This window comes from Oncorhynchus clarkii, chromosome 1 (assembly GCF_045791955.1).
Source record: "Oncorhynchus clarkii lewisi isolate Uvic-CL-2024 chromosome 1, UVic_Ocla_1.0, whole genome shotgun sequence".
Lineage (NCBI taxonomy): Eukaryota > Metazoa > Chordata > Actinopteri > Salmoniformes > Salmonidae > Oncorhynchus > Oncorhynchus clarkii.
The window spans coordinates 32,747,000-32,760,271 of NC_092147.1; the positions used below are offsets into that span (position 1 = coordinate 32,747,000).

Sequence of the window (13,272 nt, forward strand, 5' to 3'; positions counted from 1 at the left end):
ACAGCTGTTAATTCAAACGCGTTCCAGGTGACTACCTCATGAAGCTGGCTGAGAGAATGCCAAGAGTGTGCAAAGATGTAATCAAGGTAACTACTTTGAAGAATCTCAAATCTCAAATATGTTTTGTTTTGTTTAACACTTTTTTGATTACTACATGATTCCATACAGTGGGGCAAAAAAGTATTTAGTCAGCCACCAATTGTGCAAGTTCTCCCACTTAAAAAGATGAGAGAGGCCTGTAATTTTCATCATAGGTACACTTCAACTATGACAGACAAAGTGAGAAGAAAACATTTCAGAAAATCACATTGTAGGATTTTTACTGAGAAAGCTTACATAAGGTATTTGACATTGAAGGGATTGGATTTAAATATTGAGTATGTAATTAATGTTCTGATTCTTTAGAAGGGACAATGTCCCTGAGAGGGGAATGTCGTGGCAGAATCACAATCATTTAGGTAACATTTATAAATAAGATGTTTTATTAATTTTTATAAGCATGCTTATGTGGGAAGTTACTTGGGCCCAGAGAGGGGAGAGGTCAGGTTTGTCTTATCTGTGAATGTGTCTGTAACTATTCCTAAACCATGTGAAGGGATGGTGTGATTAATGGGGAACCAGTTTGGTGGCTCCACAATGTCTGTGTCCCAGTCACATCTCTCTGTAAGCTTGTCCAGGAAGGGGTGTATTTGATATATGCCATTGGATGAGGTAATGTTTTTGGTTCAAAGTGGTACCAAGAACGAGATAAGAGCTTTGGTTTAGGAGATCAAACTGAACGATAATTTATAGCTAATGCTATAAATTATGGGATACTCTTTTTTCTGGTAAAAGGTTCTTTGTGTAATGTTCCTAAGATCTGTTATTTGTCATGTGAGTTTAGATTGGTGTGTCTTTGCTATAAAGGATCTCAGTTGCCATTATGTTGACACTCTCAGATAATTAATTTATGGACACTGATTTGATCTGAGAGTCACAGGGCTATGGTGAAGCTCATATAATTAAAGATGGACTTTATGATAACTCTGACTTGTGTGTGGTTTGCTCTTTCATGATTTGGTAATACAGGAAATTTCCACGACAGGATCAAGCTGATTCTATTCAAATTTACAGTGGCCAGGTCATGAAGGAAGGTTTGCTCATTAAAGTTTTTTAGCAAGCATCTATGACAAATCAGGACAGGTCGTTTCACTGAGCAGCTATTACGAACACAGGCTGTAAAACGGTGATTTTGATTTTAGATTTGGACTTATCTTCCAAGAGTCCTTAAACATTAAAATACAATTTATAATACAAACACATTTTCACATATAAACACACTTTTACAAACATAATACATAATACACTAATTATTCATTTTCTTTATGCTCTACACCGAAATGTTATTTGGCCTATTTCTCTTTTCTGTCTGGATAACACATGGTGGACAATCTATTCCTAGTATTTACTGAATGTCTGTCTCTTACCAACTGAATACAGTTAGTGAATAGAGTTTGGCCATTTTAAATGGTGTATATTATGAAATAAAATGAGCATGTTTTTTTCAATTATCTTGTTGATTGATGACCAACCAAGAGCATTGCGCATGACTACAACAGAATAATCATATCGCCACCTTAAAACAATCCTTGCTGCTTTGTTCTGTGCAATTTGCAGCCTCCTAATATTTAGCTATCCTTCTGATCATGCATGCTGTTTTAATATATTGTTTTTACATAGATTAGTTATTTGAGACGACCATTATAAGCAGTTGTCTAGCTGCACTCCTAGTAGTTTGTTTTCTGCCACTTCTTCAATGCCAGTCTGTACAGTGCGATATCAACCCTGAGCATATCAGGACTGCTTTTCTCCACCATTACTACAGATGACTGGGCCGTTATTCCAGATCCTCAGCCCAGCCCCGAAGCTAGCCATTGAACCAGGCCCATCCCCCGGCCTGCTCATTGGACCCTATGATCACTCAGCTACACAGCTGATGCCTCCCGGACTCTTCACTAACACGACTAGAAGCCACTACATCGCCGGATTCCTGCCGTAAACTCTGGACCTTTGCATCGGATCATCGCAACTAGCTAGCTGCTACCCAGTGGCTATAGTGGCTAACGCCCTTGTCCCGAAGCTAGCACCAGTTAGCCTTGAGCCAGGCGCATCTCCCGGCTAGCAAACAATATTACTCCAGCTACATTACCTCTTTTGCCATTGGCCTGGACCCTTTGTCGACATGGAGCCCCGCAGATCCATCACGACTGGTCTGCCGACGGAATTCCATCCGAAGTGCCCTCAAACGGCCTTTGTCGGACGCCGATGAAGACGCTTCTGCTAGCCCTTGGCTGCTAACATAATTAATGCCATGTCTCCCTGCTTGCTAGCGTAGTAACGACTTCCTTGTTTCATCTATTTCACTTCACTGGACCTTATGATCACCTGGCTACATGGCTGATGCCTGCTGGACTGTTCATTAATCACGGTACTCCATTTTGTTTATTTTGTTTATCTGTCGGCCCCAGCCTCGAACTCAGGCCCTGTGTGTAGTTAACTGACACTCTCTGCCCATTCATCGCCATTTTACCTGTTGTTCTTGTCTTAGCTGATTAGCTGTTGCTGTCTTGCCCATTGTCTCCCAATCAACACCTGTGATTGCTTTATGCCTCGCTTTATGTCTCTCTCTAATGTCAATATGCCTTGTATACTGTTGTTTAGGTTAGTTATCATTGTTTTATTTTACTGCGGAGCCCCTGGCCCCACTCAACATGCCTCAGATACCTCTTTTGTCCCACCTCCCACACATGGGGTGATCTCACCTAGCATAACTAGTGCCTCCAGAGATGCAACCTCTCTTATTGTCACTCAATGCCTAGGTTACCCTCCACTGTACCTGCACCCTACTATACTCGTCTGTACATTATGCCTGAATCTATTCTACCACGCCCAGAAATCTGATTATTTTATTCTATGTCCCCAACGCACTAGACGACCAGTTTTTATAGCCTTTAGCCGTACCCTCATCCTACTCCTCCTCTGTTCCTCGAGTGATGTAGAGGTTAACCCAGGCCCTGTGTGTCCCCAGGCGCTGTCATTTGTTGACTTCTGAAACCGTAAAGGCCTTGGTTTCATGCATGTTAACATCAGAAGCCTGCTCCCTACGTTTGTTTTACTCACTGCTTTAGCACATTCCGCCAACCCTGATGTCCTAGCCATGTCTGAATCCTGGTTTAGGAAGGCCACCAAACATTCTGAGATTTCCATCCCCAACTACAACATTTTCCATCAAGATAGAACTGCCAAAGGGGGAGGAGTTGCAATCTACTGCAGAGATCTATCTTCAGAGTTCATTCTGTTAGGTGACCTAAACTGGGATATGCTTAACACCCCGGCCATCCTACAATCTACAATCTAAGCTTGATGCCCTCAATCTCACACAAATTATCAAGGAACTTACCAGGTACCCTAAATCCGTAAACATAGGCACCCTCATAGATATTATCATGACTAACTTGCCCTCCATATACACCTCTGCTGTTTTCAATCAGGATCTCAGAGATCACTGCCTCATTGCCTGCATCCGTTATGGGTCCGCGGTCAAACAACCACCCTTCATCACTGTCAAATGCTCCCTAACACTTCAGCGAGCAGGCCTTTCTAATTGACCTGGAGGGATATTTACCTCATCCCAACAGCTGAGGATGCCTGATTGTTCTTTAAACGTAATTTCCTCACCATCTAAAATAAGCATGCCCCATTCAAAAAATTTAGAACTAAGAACAGATATAGCCCTTGGTTCACTCCAGACCTGACTGCCATCGACCAGCACAAAAACATCCTGTGGCATACTGCACTAGCATCAAATAGTCCCTGTGATATGCAACTTTTTAGGGAAGTCAGGAACCAATATACAGTCAGTTAGGAAAGCAAAGGCTAGCCTTTTCAAACAGAAATTTGCATCCTGTAGCTCTAATTCCAAAAAGTTCTGGGACACTGTACAGTCCATGGATAATAAGAGCACCTCCTCCCAGCTGTCTACGGCACTGAGGCTTGTAAACACTGTCACCACTGATAAATCCACGATAATCTAGAATTTCAATAAGCATTTCTCTACGAGTGGCAATGCTTTCCTCTTGGCTACCCCTATCCCGGCCAACAGCTCCGCATCCCCCGCAGCTACTTGCCCAATCCTCCCCAGCATCTCCTTAAACCAAATCCAGATAGCAGATGTTCTGAAAGAGCAAAACCTGGACCCGTACAAATCAACCGGGCTAAACAATCTAGACCCTCTCTTTCTAAAATGATCTGCCACCATCGTTGAAACCCTTATTACTAGTCTGTTCAACCTCTCTTTTGTATCGTCCGAGATTGCTAAAGGTTGGAAAGCTGCCGGGATCATCCCCCCTCTTCAAAGGGGGAAGACACTCTAGACCCAAACTGTTTCAGACCTGTATCCATCCTGCCCTTCCTTTCTAAAGTCTTTGAATGCCAAGTTAACAAACAGATCACTGACCATTTTGAATCCCACCATACCTTCTCCGATGTGCAATACGGTTCCCGAGCTGGTCACGGGTGCACCTCAGCCACGCTCAAGGTACTAAACGATATCACAACCGCCATTGATAAAAGACAGTACTGTGCAGTCGTCTTCCTCGACCTGGCCAAGGCTTTTGACTCTGTCAATCACTGTATTCTTATCGGCAGACTCAACAGCCTTGGTTTCTCAAATGACTGCTTCGCCGGGTTCACCAACTACTTCTGAGATAGAGTTCAGTGTGTCAAATCGAAGGGCCTGTTGTCCGGGCCTCTGGCAGTCTCTATGGGGGTGCCACAGGGTTCAATTATCGGGCCGACTCTCTACTCTGTATATATCAATGATGTCACTCTTACTGCGGGTGATTCCTTGATCTACCTCCATGCAAATGACACCATTCTGTATACATCTGGCCCTTCTTTGGACACTGTGTTAACAAACCTTGAAACGAGCATCAAAGTCATACAACTTAGAATATGTGGACAAATACATATGTGTCTGGCTAGACTGTAAACTCTCCTTCCAGACTCATATTAAGCATCTGCAATCCAAAATTAAATCTAAAATCGGCTTCCTATTTCGCAACAAAGCCTCCTTAAATAATACTGCCAAACATACCCAAACATACAGACTATCCTACCGATCCTCGACTTCGGTGATGTCATTTAAAAAAATAGCCTCCAACACTCTACCCAGCAAACTGGATGCAGTCTATCACGGTGCCATCCATTTTGTCACCAAAGCCCCATATCCATATACCACCCACCACTTTGACCTGTATGCTGTCGTCGGCTGGCCCTCGCTACATATTCGTCGCCAGACCCACTGGCTCCAGGTCATCTATAAGTCTTTGCTAGGAAAAGCGCCGCCTTATCTTAGCTCACTGGTCACCATAACAACACCCAAACATAGCACGTGCTCCAGCAGGTATATCTCACTGGTCATCCCCAAAGCCAACACCCACTTTATCCGCCTTTCCTCCCAGTTCTCTGCTGCCAATGACTGGAATGAATTGCAAAAATCGCTGAAGTTGGAGACTTATATCTTCCTCACTAACTTTAAGCATCAGCTATCTGAGCAGCTTACCAATCTCTGCAGCTGTACAGGGCCCATCTGTAAATAGCTCACCCAACTACCTACCTCATCCCCATATTGTTTTAATTAACTTTTTTGCTCTTTTGCACCACAGTATTTCTACTTGCACATCATCATCTGCACATCTATCACTTCAGTGTTGATTTGCTAAATTGTAACTACTTCGTTACTATGGCCTATTTATTGCCTTACCTCCTTACTCCATTTGCACACACTCTATATAGATTTTTCTATTGTGTTATTGACTGTACTTTTGTTTATCCTATGTGTAAATCTGTGTTGTTTTTTGTTGCACTGCTTTGCTTTATCTTGGCCAGGTCGCAGTTGTAAATGAGAACTTGTTCTCAACTGGCCTACCTATAAAAAATAAAATACAAATATTCTCCCCCAATACTTAATTGTATCCCATGCTGTGTTGACCTTTTCTTAGTGGAACAGACAAACATAACTTTGGTTTTCTTGGTGTTTAAACTTCTTAGGGCTGCAATCCCGTTAATCTCGATATGACAACAGCCAGTGAAAGTGCAGGGCACCAAATTCAAAACAAGAGAAATCTCATAATTTAAATTCCTCAAACATGCATTATGCCGTTTTAAAGGTAATCTTGTTGTTAATCCCAACACAGTGTCCGATTTCAAATAGGGTTTACAGTGAAAGCACCACAAATGATTATGTTAGGTCACCATCAACTCACAGAAAAAAATCTGCCATTTTTCCAGCCAAAGAGAGGAGTCACAAAAAGCACAAATAAAGATAAAATGAATCACTAACCTTTGATGATCTTCATCAGATGACACTCATAGGACTTCATGTTACACAATACATGTATGTTTTGTTTGATAAAGTTCATATTTATATCAAAAGATCTCAGTTACATTCACTAGTTCCAAAAACATCCGGTGATATTACAGAGAGCCACATCATTTTACAGAAATACTCATTATAAATGTCGATAAATACAATTGTTAGACATGGAAATATAGATATACCTCTCCTTAATGCAACCGCTGTGTCAGATTTCAAAAAAACTTTACGGAAAAAGCAAACCATGCAATAATCTGAGACGACAGACAAAAAAAAAAATATTCTGCCATGTTGGAGTCAACAGAAATCACATATTCCCTTACCTAATATTCCCTTACCTTTGACGATCTTCATCAGAATGCACTCCCAGGAATCCTAGTTCCACAATAAATGCTTGATTTGTTCGATAATGTCCATTATTCATGTCCAAGTAGCTACTTTTGTTAGCGCGTTTAGTACACAAATCCAAGCGCTCGTGCAGGTCCATCTGAACGTCGGACGAAAACTTCAAAAAGTTATATTACAGGTCGAAGAAACTTGTCGAACTAAGCATAGAATCAATCTTTAGGATGTTGTTATCCTAAATCTTCAATGATGTTCCAACCGGAGAATTCCTATGTCTGTAAAGAAGCCATGGAACGCAGGTCACTATCATGTGAAATGCGCATGACCAGGACCTGGCTCTCTGCCAGACCACTGACTCAAACAGCTCCCATCCGGCCTCACAACATAGTAGAATCCTCATTCAAGTTTCTGAAGACGCTTGACATCTAGTGGAAGCCATAGGAAGTGCAACTTTATCCATATCCCACTGTGTATTCAATAGGGGCTGGGTTGAAAATCGACCAACCTCAGATTTCCCACTTCCTGTTTGGATTTCTTCTCAGGTTTTTGCCTGCCATATGAGTTTTGTTATACTCACAGACATCATTCAAACAGTTTTAGAAACTTCAGAGTGTTTTCAATACAATACTAATAATAATATGCACATATTAGCAACTGGGACTGAGGAGCAGGACATTTACTCTGGGCACCTCTGAGCATCTTTCATCCAAGCTACTCAATAATGCCCCTGCAGCCATAAGAAGTTAAAACAAGTTTGTTCCGGCAACCAACTCCCTGATATTCTCCAAATCTCCTTGTAAAGCTTGCTGTCTGTACCTGTTGAAACAATTGTATTGCTGTATAACTTGTAGCATCATCTGCAAATATAGTAGCTTGAGTTACAGATAAGGCATAAGGAAGGTCATTGGTATATATTAAATAAAGAAGTGGCCCAAGGCAACTGGCCTGCGATATTCCACAGTTTAAAGCTGGAAGGGAAGAAAATGAACCATTGATATAGGTGGAGTGTTTCCTGTCAGTTAGATATGACTGTACCCAATTCAAAGCGACCTCCTTAAAATCATAATGCATTAATTTTGTCTAAATTATTTCATGATCCACTAAATCAAATGCTGCACTAAAATCTAAAAATAGTACACCCACAAACCTGCCATTATCCATAGCATTACAAACCTGCCATTATCACTAAGGTCATTACAGAAAACACCAGACTGATACAGATCAGGATTATATGTGAAGATAACATTGAGGAGAGTAGCCTTTTCTGGGTGTTTGGAGTCATACCTTGTGGAATTGGTAATAATCTGAGAAAGATTTCAAATCCAATCACATTTTACTAGCCACATGCGCCGAATACAACAGGCCTTACATTGGAATGCTTCATTACAAGCCCCTAACCAACAATGCAGTTAAAAAATATGAATAAGAATAAGAAATAAAAGGAACAAGTAATTAAAGAGCAGCAGTAAAATAACAATAGAAAGACTATATACCAGGAGGTACCGGTACAGTCCATGTGCGGGGGCACCAGTTAGTTGAGGTAATTGAGGCCTTGCTTGTTTGTAGGTGACCAAATACTTATTTTCCACCATCATTTGAAATTAAATTAATTAAAAATCCTACAATGCGATTTTCTGGATTTTTTTTCTAATTTTTTCTAGGCCTCTTTTACAGGCCTCTCTCATCTTTTTAAGTGGGAGAACTTGCACAATTGGTGGCTGACTAAATACTTTTTTGCCCCACTATACACATGGTTAGCAGATGTTATTGCGAGTGTAGCGAAATGCTTGTGCTTCTAGTTCCGACCATGCAGTAAATCTAACAAGTAATCTAACCTAACAATTTCACAACAACTGCCTTATACACACAAGTGTAAAGGAATTAATAAGAATATGTACATAAAAATATATGAATGAGTGATGGCCGAACGGCATAGGCAAGATACAGTAGATGGTATAGAGTACAGAATATACATATGAGATGAGTAATGTAGGGTAAACATTATATAAAGTGGCATTGTTTAAAGTGGCTAGTGAAACATTTATTACATAAATTTTCCATTATTAAAGTGGCTAGAGTTGAGTCAGTATGTTTGCAGCGGCCTCTCAATGTTAGTGATGGCTGTTTAACAGTTTGATGGCCTTGAGATAGAAGCTGTTTTTCAGTCTCTCGGTCCCCACTTTGATGCACCTGTACTGACCTTGCCTTCTGGATGATAGCGGGGTGAACGGGCAGTGGCTCGGGTGGTTGCTGTACTTGATGATCTTTTTGGCCTTCCTGTGACATCGGGTGGTGTAGGTGTCCTGGAGGGCAGGTAGTTTGCCCCCGGTGATGCGTTGTGCAGACCTCACTACCCTCTGGAGAGCCTTGCGGTTCTGGGCGGAGCAGTTGCCGTTCCAGGCGGTGATACAGCCCGACAGGATGCTCTCGATTGTGCATCTGTAAAAGTTTGTGAGTGTTTTTGGTGACAAGCCGAATTTCTTCAGCCTCCTGAGGTTGAAGAGGCGCTGCAGCGCCTTCTTCACCACGCTGTCTGTGTGGGTGGACCATTTCAGTTTGTTCGTGATGTGTACGCCGAGGAACTAAAAACTTCCCACCTTCTCCACTACTTTCCCGTCAATGTGGATAGGGGGCTGCTCCCTCTGCTGTTTCCTGAAGTCCACGATCATTTCCTTTGCTTTGTTGACATTGAGTGTGAGGTAATTTTCCTGACACCACAATCCGAGGGCCCTCATCTCCTCCCTGTAGGCGGTCTTGTCATTGTTGGTAATCAAGCCTACCACTGTAGTGTCATCTGCAAACTTGATGATTGAGTTGGAGGCGTGCATGGTCACGCAGTCATGGGTGTACAAGGAGTACAGGAGAGGGCTGAGAAAGCACCCTTGTGTTGCCTCAGTGTTGAGGATCAGTGGGTGGAGATGTTGTTACCTACCCTCACCACCTGGGGGCGGCCCGTCAGGAAGTCCAGAACCCAGTTGCACAGGGCGTCTCGAGCTTAATGACGAGTTTGGAGGGTGCTATGATATTAAATGATGAGCTGTAGTCGATGAACAGCATTCTCACATAGGTATTCCTCTTGTCCAGATGGGTTAGGGCAGTGTACAGTGTGATTGCGTCGTCTGTGGACCTATTGGGGCGGTAAGCAAATTGGAGTGGGTCTAGTGTGTCAGGTAGGGTGGAGGTGATATGGTCCGTGACTAGTCTCTCAAAGCACTTCATGATGACGGAAGTGAGTGCTACGAGGCGGTAGTCATTTAGCTCAGTTACAAAAGCTTTCTTGGGAACAGGAGCAATGGTGGCCCTCTTGAAGCATGTGGGAACAGCAGACTGGGTTAAGGATTGATTGAATATGTCCATAAACACACCAGCCAGCTGGTCTGCGCATGCTCTGAGGACGCAGCTGGGGATGCCGTCTGGCCCTGCAGCCTTGCGAGGTTTAACACGTTTAGATGTTTTACTCACTGGCTGCAGTGATGGAGTGCAGTGATGGAGAGCCCGCAGGTTTTGGAAGTGGGCTGTGTCAGTGGCACTGTATTTTCCTCAAAGTGAGCAAAGAAGTTTTTTAGTTTGTCTGGGAGCAAGACATTGTGGTCCGTGACGGGGCTGGGTTTTTTTGTAGTCCGTGATCGACTGTAGACCCTGCCACATACCTCTGTGTCTGAGCCGTTGAATTTTGACTCTTACTTTGTATCTATACTAACGCTATACTGAAGCTTGTTTGATTGCCTTGCGGAGGGAATAGCTACACTGTTTGTATTTGTTTATGTTTCCGGTCACCTTGCCCTGATTAAAAGCAGTGGTTCGCGCTTTCAGTTTTGCCCGAATGCTGCTATCAATCCACGGTTTCTGGTTGGGGAATGTTTTAATAGACGCTGTGTGTACAACATCACCGATGCACTTGCTAATAAACTCGCTCACCGAATCAGCGTATTCATCAATGTTGTTGTTTGACGCTATGCGGAACATATCCCAGTCCACGTGATCGAAGCAATTTTGTAGTGTCAAAAGGACTTGAGTTCCTGTATGTTGTTATGATCACACCACATCTCGTTAATGATAATGCATACACCCCCGCCCTTCTTCTTAACAGAGAGATGCTTGTTTCTTTCTGCGTGATTCGTGAAGAAACCAGGTGGCTGTACCGACTCCGATAGCGTGTCTCGAGAGAGCCATGTTTCTGTGAAACAAAGAACGTTACAGTCTCTGATGTCACTCTGGAAGGCAACCCTTGCTCGGATTTTGTCTATCTTGTTGTCAAGAGACTGGACATTGGCAAGTAGTATGCTCGGGAGCGGTGCGCGATGTGCCGTCTACGGAGCCTGACCAGAAGACCGCTCCGTCTGCGGCGCCGTTGTTTTGGGTCGCTGGCTGGGATCCGATCCATTGTCCTGGGTGGTGGACCAAACAGGGGATCTGCTTCAGGAAAGTCATATTCCTGGTCGTAATGTTGGTGAGTTGACGTTGCTCTTATATCCTATAGTTCCTCCCTACTGTATGTAATAAAACCTAAGATTTCCCGGGGTAACAATGTAAGAAATAACACATAAAAAAAAAATACTGCATAGTTTCCTAGGAACGCAAAACTAGGCGGCCATCTCTGTTGGCGCCAGAAGATACATAAGTAAGGGTCAAAAGTTGATGTCTCTATGTCCCAGCCAGAGAGAGGGTTTCATGTTTAAAGGTAAGGGGTTTTTGTACACATATCAACATTGTGTGGGTTTATGGATTCAGTCTATCACAGTGCCATCCGTTTTGTCACCAAAGCCCTATATACTTCCCACCACTGCGACCTGTACGCTTTCGTTGGCTGGCCCTCGCTTCATACTCGTCGCTAAACCCACTGGCGCCAGGTCATCTACAAGTCTCTGCTAGGTAAAACCCTGCCTTATCTCGGCTCACTGGTCACCATAGCAGCACCCACCTGTAGCACGCGCTCCAGCAGGTATATCTCGCTGGTCACCCCTAAAGCCAATTCTTCCTTTGGCCGCCTCTCCTTCCAGTTCTCTGCTGCCAGTGACTGGAACTGCAAAAATCACTAAAGCTGGACACTCTTACCTCCCTCACCAGCTATAAGAGCAGCTCACAGATCAATGCACCTGTACATAGCTCATCTGTATATAGCCCATCCAATCTACCTCACCCCCGAACTGTATTTATTTATTTTGCTCCTTTGCACCCCAGTATCTCTACTTGCACATTCATCTTCTGCACATTCTACCATTCCAGTGTTTAATTGCTACACTGCTCAAAAAAATAAAGGGAACACTAACATCCTAAATCTGAATGAATGAAATATTCTTATTAAATACTTTTTTCTTTACATAGTTGAATGTGCTGACAACAAAATCACACAAAAATTATCAATGGAAATCAAATTTATCAACCCATGGAGGTCTGGATTTGGAGTCACACTCAAAATTAAAGTGGAAAATCAAACTACAGGCTGATCCAACTTTGATGTAATGTCCTTAAAACAAGTCAAAATGAGGCTCAGTAGTGTGTGTGGCCTCCACGTGCCTGTATGACCTCCCTACAACGGCTGGGCATGCTCCTGATGAGGTGGCGGATGGTCTCCTGAGGGATCTCCTCCCAGACCTGGACTAAAGCATCCGCCAACTCCTGGACAGTCTGTGGTGCAACGTGGCGTTGGTGGATGGAGCGAGACATGATGTCCCAGATGTGCTCAATTGGATTCAGGGGGAACGGGCGGGCCAGTCCATAGCATCAATGCCTTCCTCTTGCAGGAACTGCTGACACACTCCAGCCACATGAGGTCTAGCATTGTCTTGCATTAGGAGGAACCCAGGGCCAACCGCACCAGCATATGGTCTCACAAGGGGTCTGAGGATCTCATCTCAGTACCTAATGGCAGTCAGGCTACCTCTGGCGAGCACATGGAGGGCTGTGCGGCCCCCCAAAGAAATGCCACCCCACACCATGACTGACCCACCGCCAAACCGGTCATGACGGAGGATGTTGCAGGCAGCAGAACGTTCTCCACGGCGTCTCCAGACTGTCACGTCTGTCACATGTGCTTAGTGTGAACCTGCTTTCATCTGTGAAGAGCACAGGGCGCCAGTGGCGAATTTGCCAATCTTGGTGTTCTCTGGCAAATGCCAAATGTCCTGCACGGTGTTGGGCTGTAAGCACAACCCCCACCTGTGGACGTCGGGCCTTCATACCACCCTCATGGAGTCTGTTTCTGACCGTTTGAGCAGACACATGCACATTTGTGGCCTGCTGGAGGTCATTTTGCAGGGCTCTGGCAGTGCTCCTCCTGCTCCTCTTTGCACAAAGGTGGAGGTAGCGGTCCTGCTGCTGGGTTGTTGCCCTCCTACGGCCTCCTCCACATCTCCTGATGTACTGACCTGTCTCCTGGTAGCGCCTCCATGCTCTGGACACTACGCTGACAGACACAGCAAACCTTCTTGCCACAGCTCGCATTGATGTGCCATCCTGGATGAGCTGCACTACCTGAGCCACTTGTGTGGGTTGTAGACTCCGTCTCATGC

The 13,272-nt window shown here is 43.9% G+C and overlaps 1 protein-coding gene across 1 annotated transcript in view; it reads left to right on the plus strand.

Moving 5' to 3' along the window:
- The window catches only part of LOC139406260 (proline-rich transmembrane protein 4-like), a 51,140-nt gene continuing 37,868 nt past the window's right edge, over window positions 1-13,272 (plus strand). The window contains exon 1 of the mRNA XM_071148731.1: window positions 1-86. The gene's annotated coding sequence lies outside the window, so the exon portion shown is untranslated. The remainder of the gene's footprint in view (window positions 87-13,272) is intronic.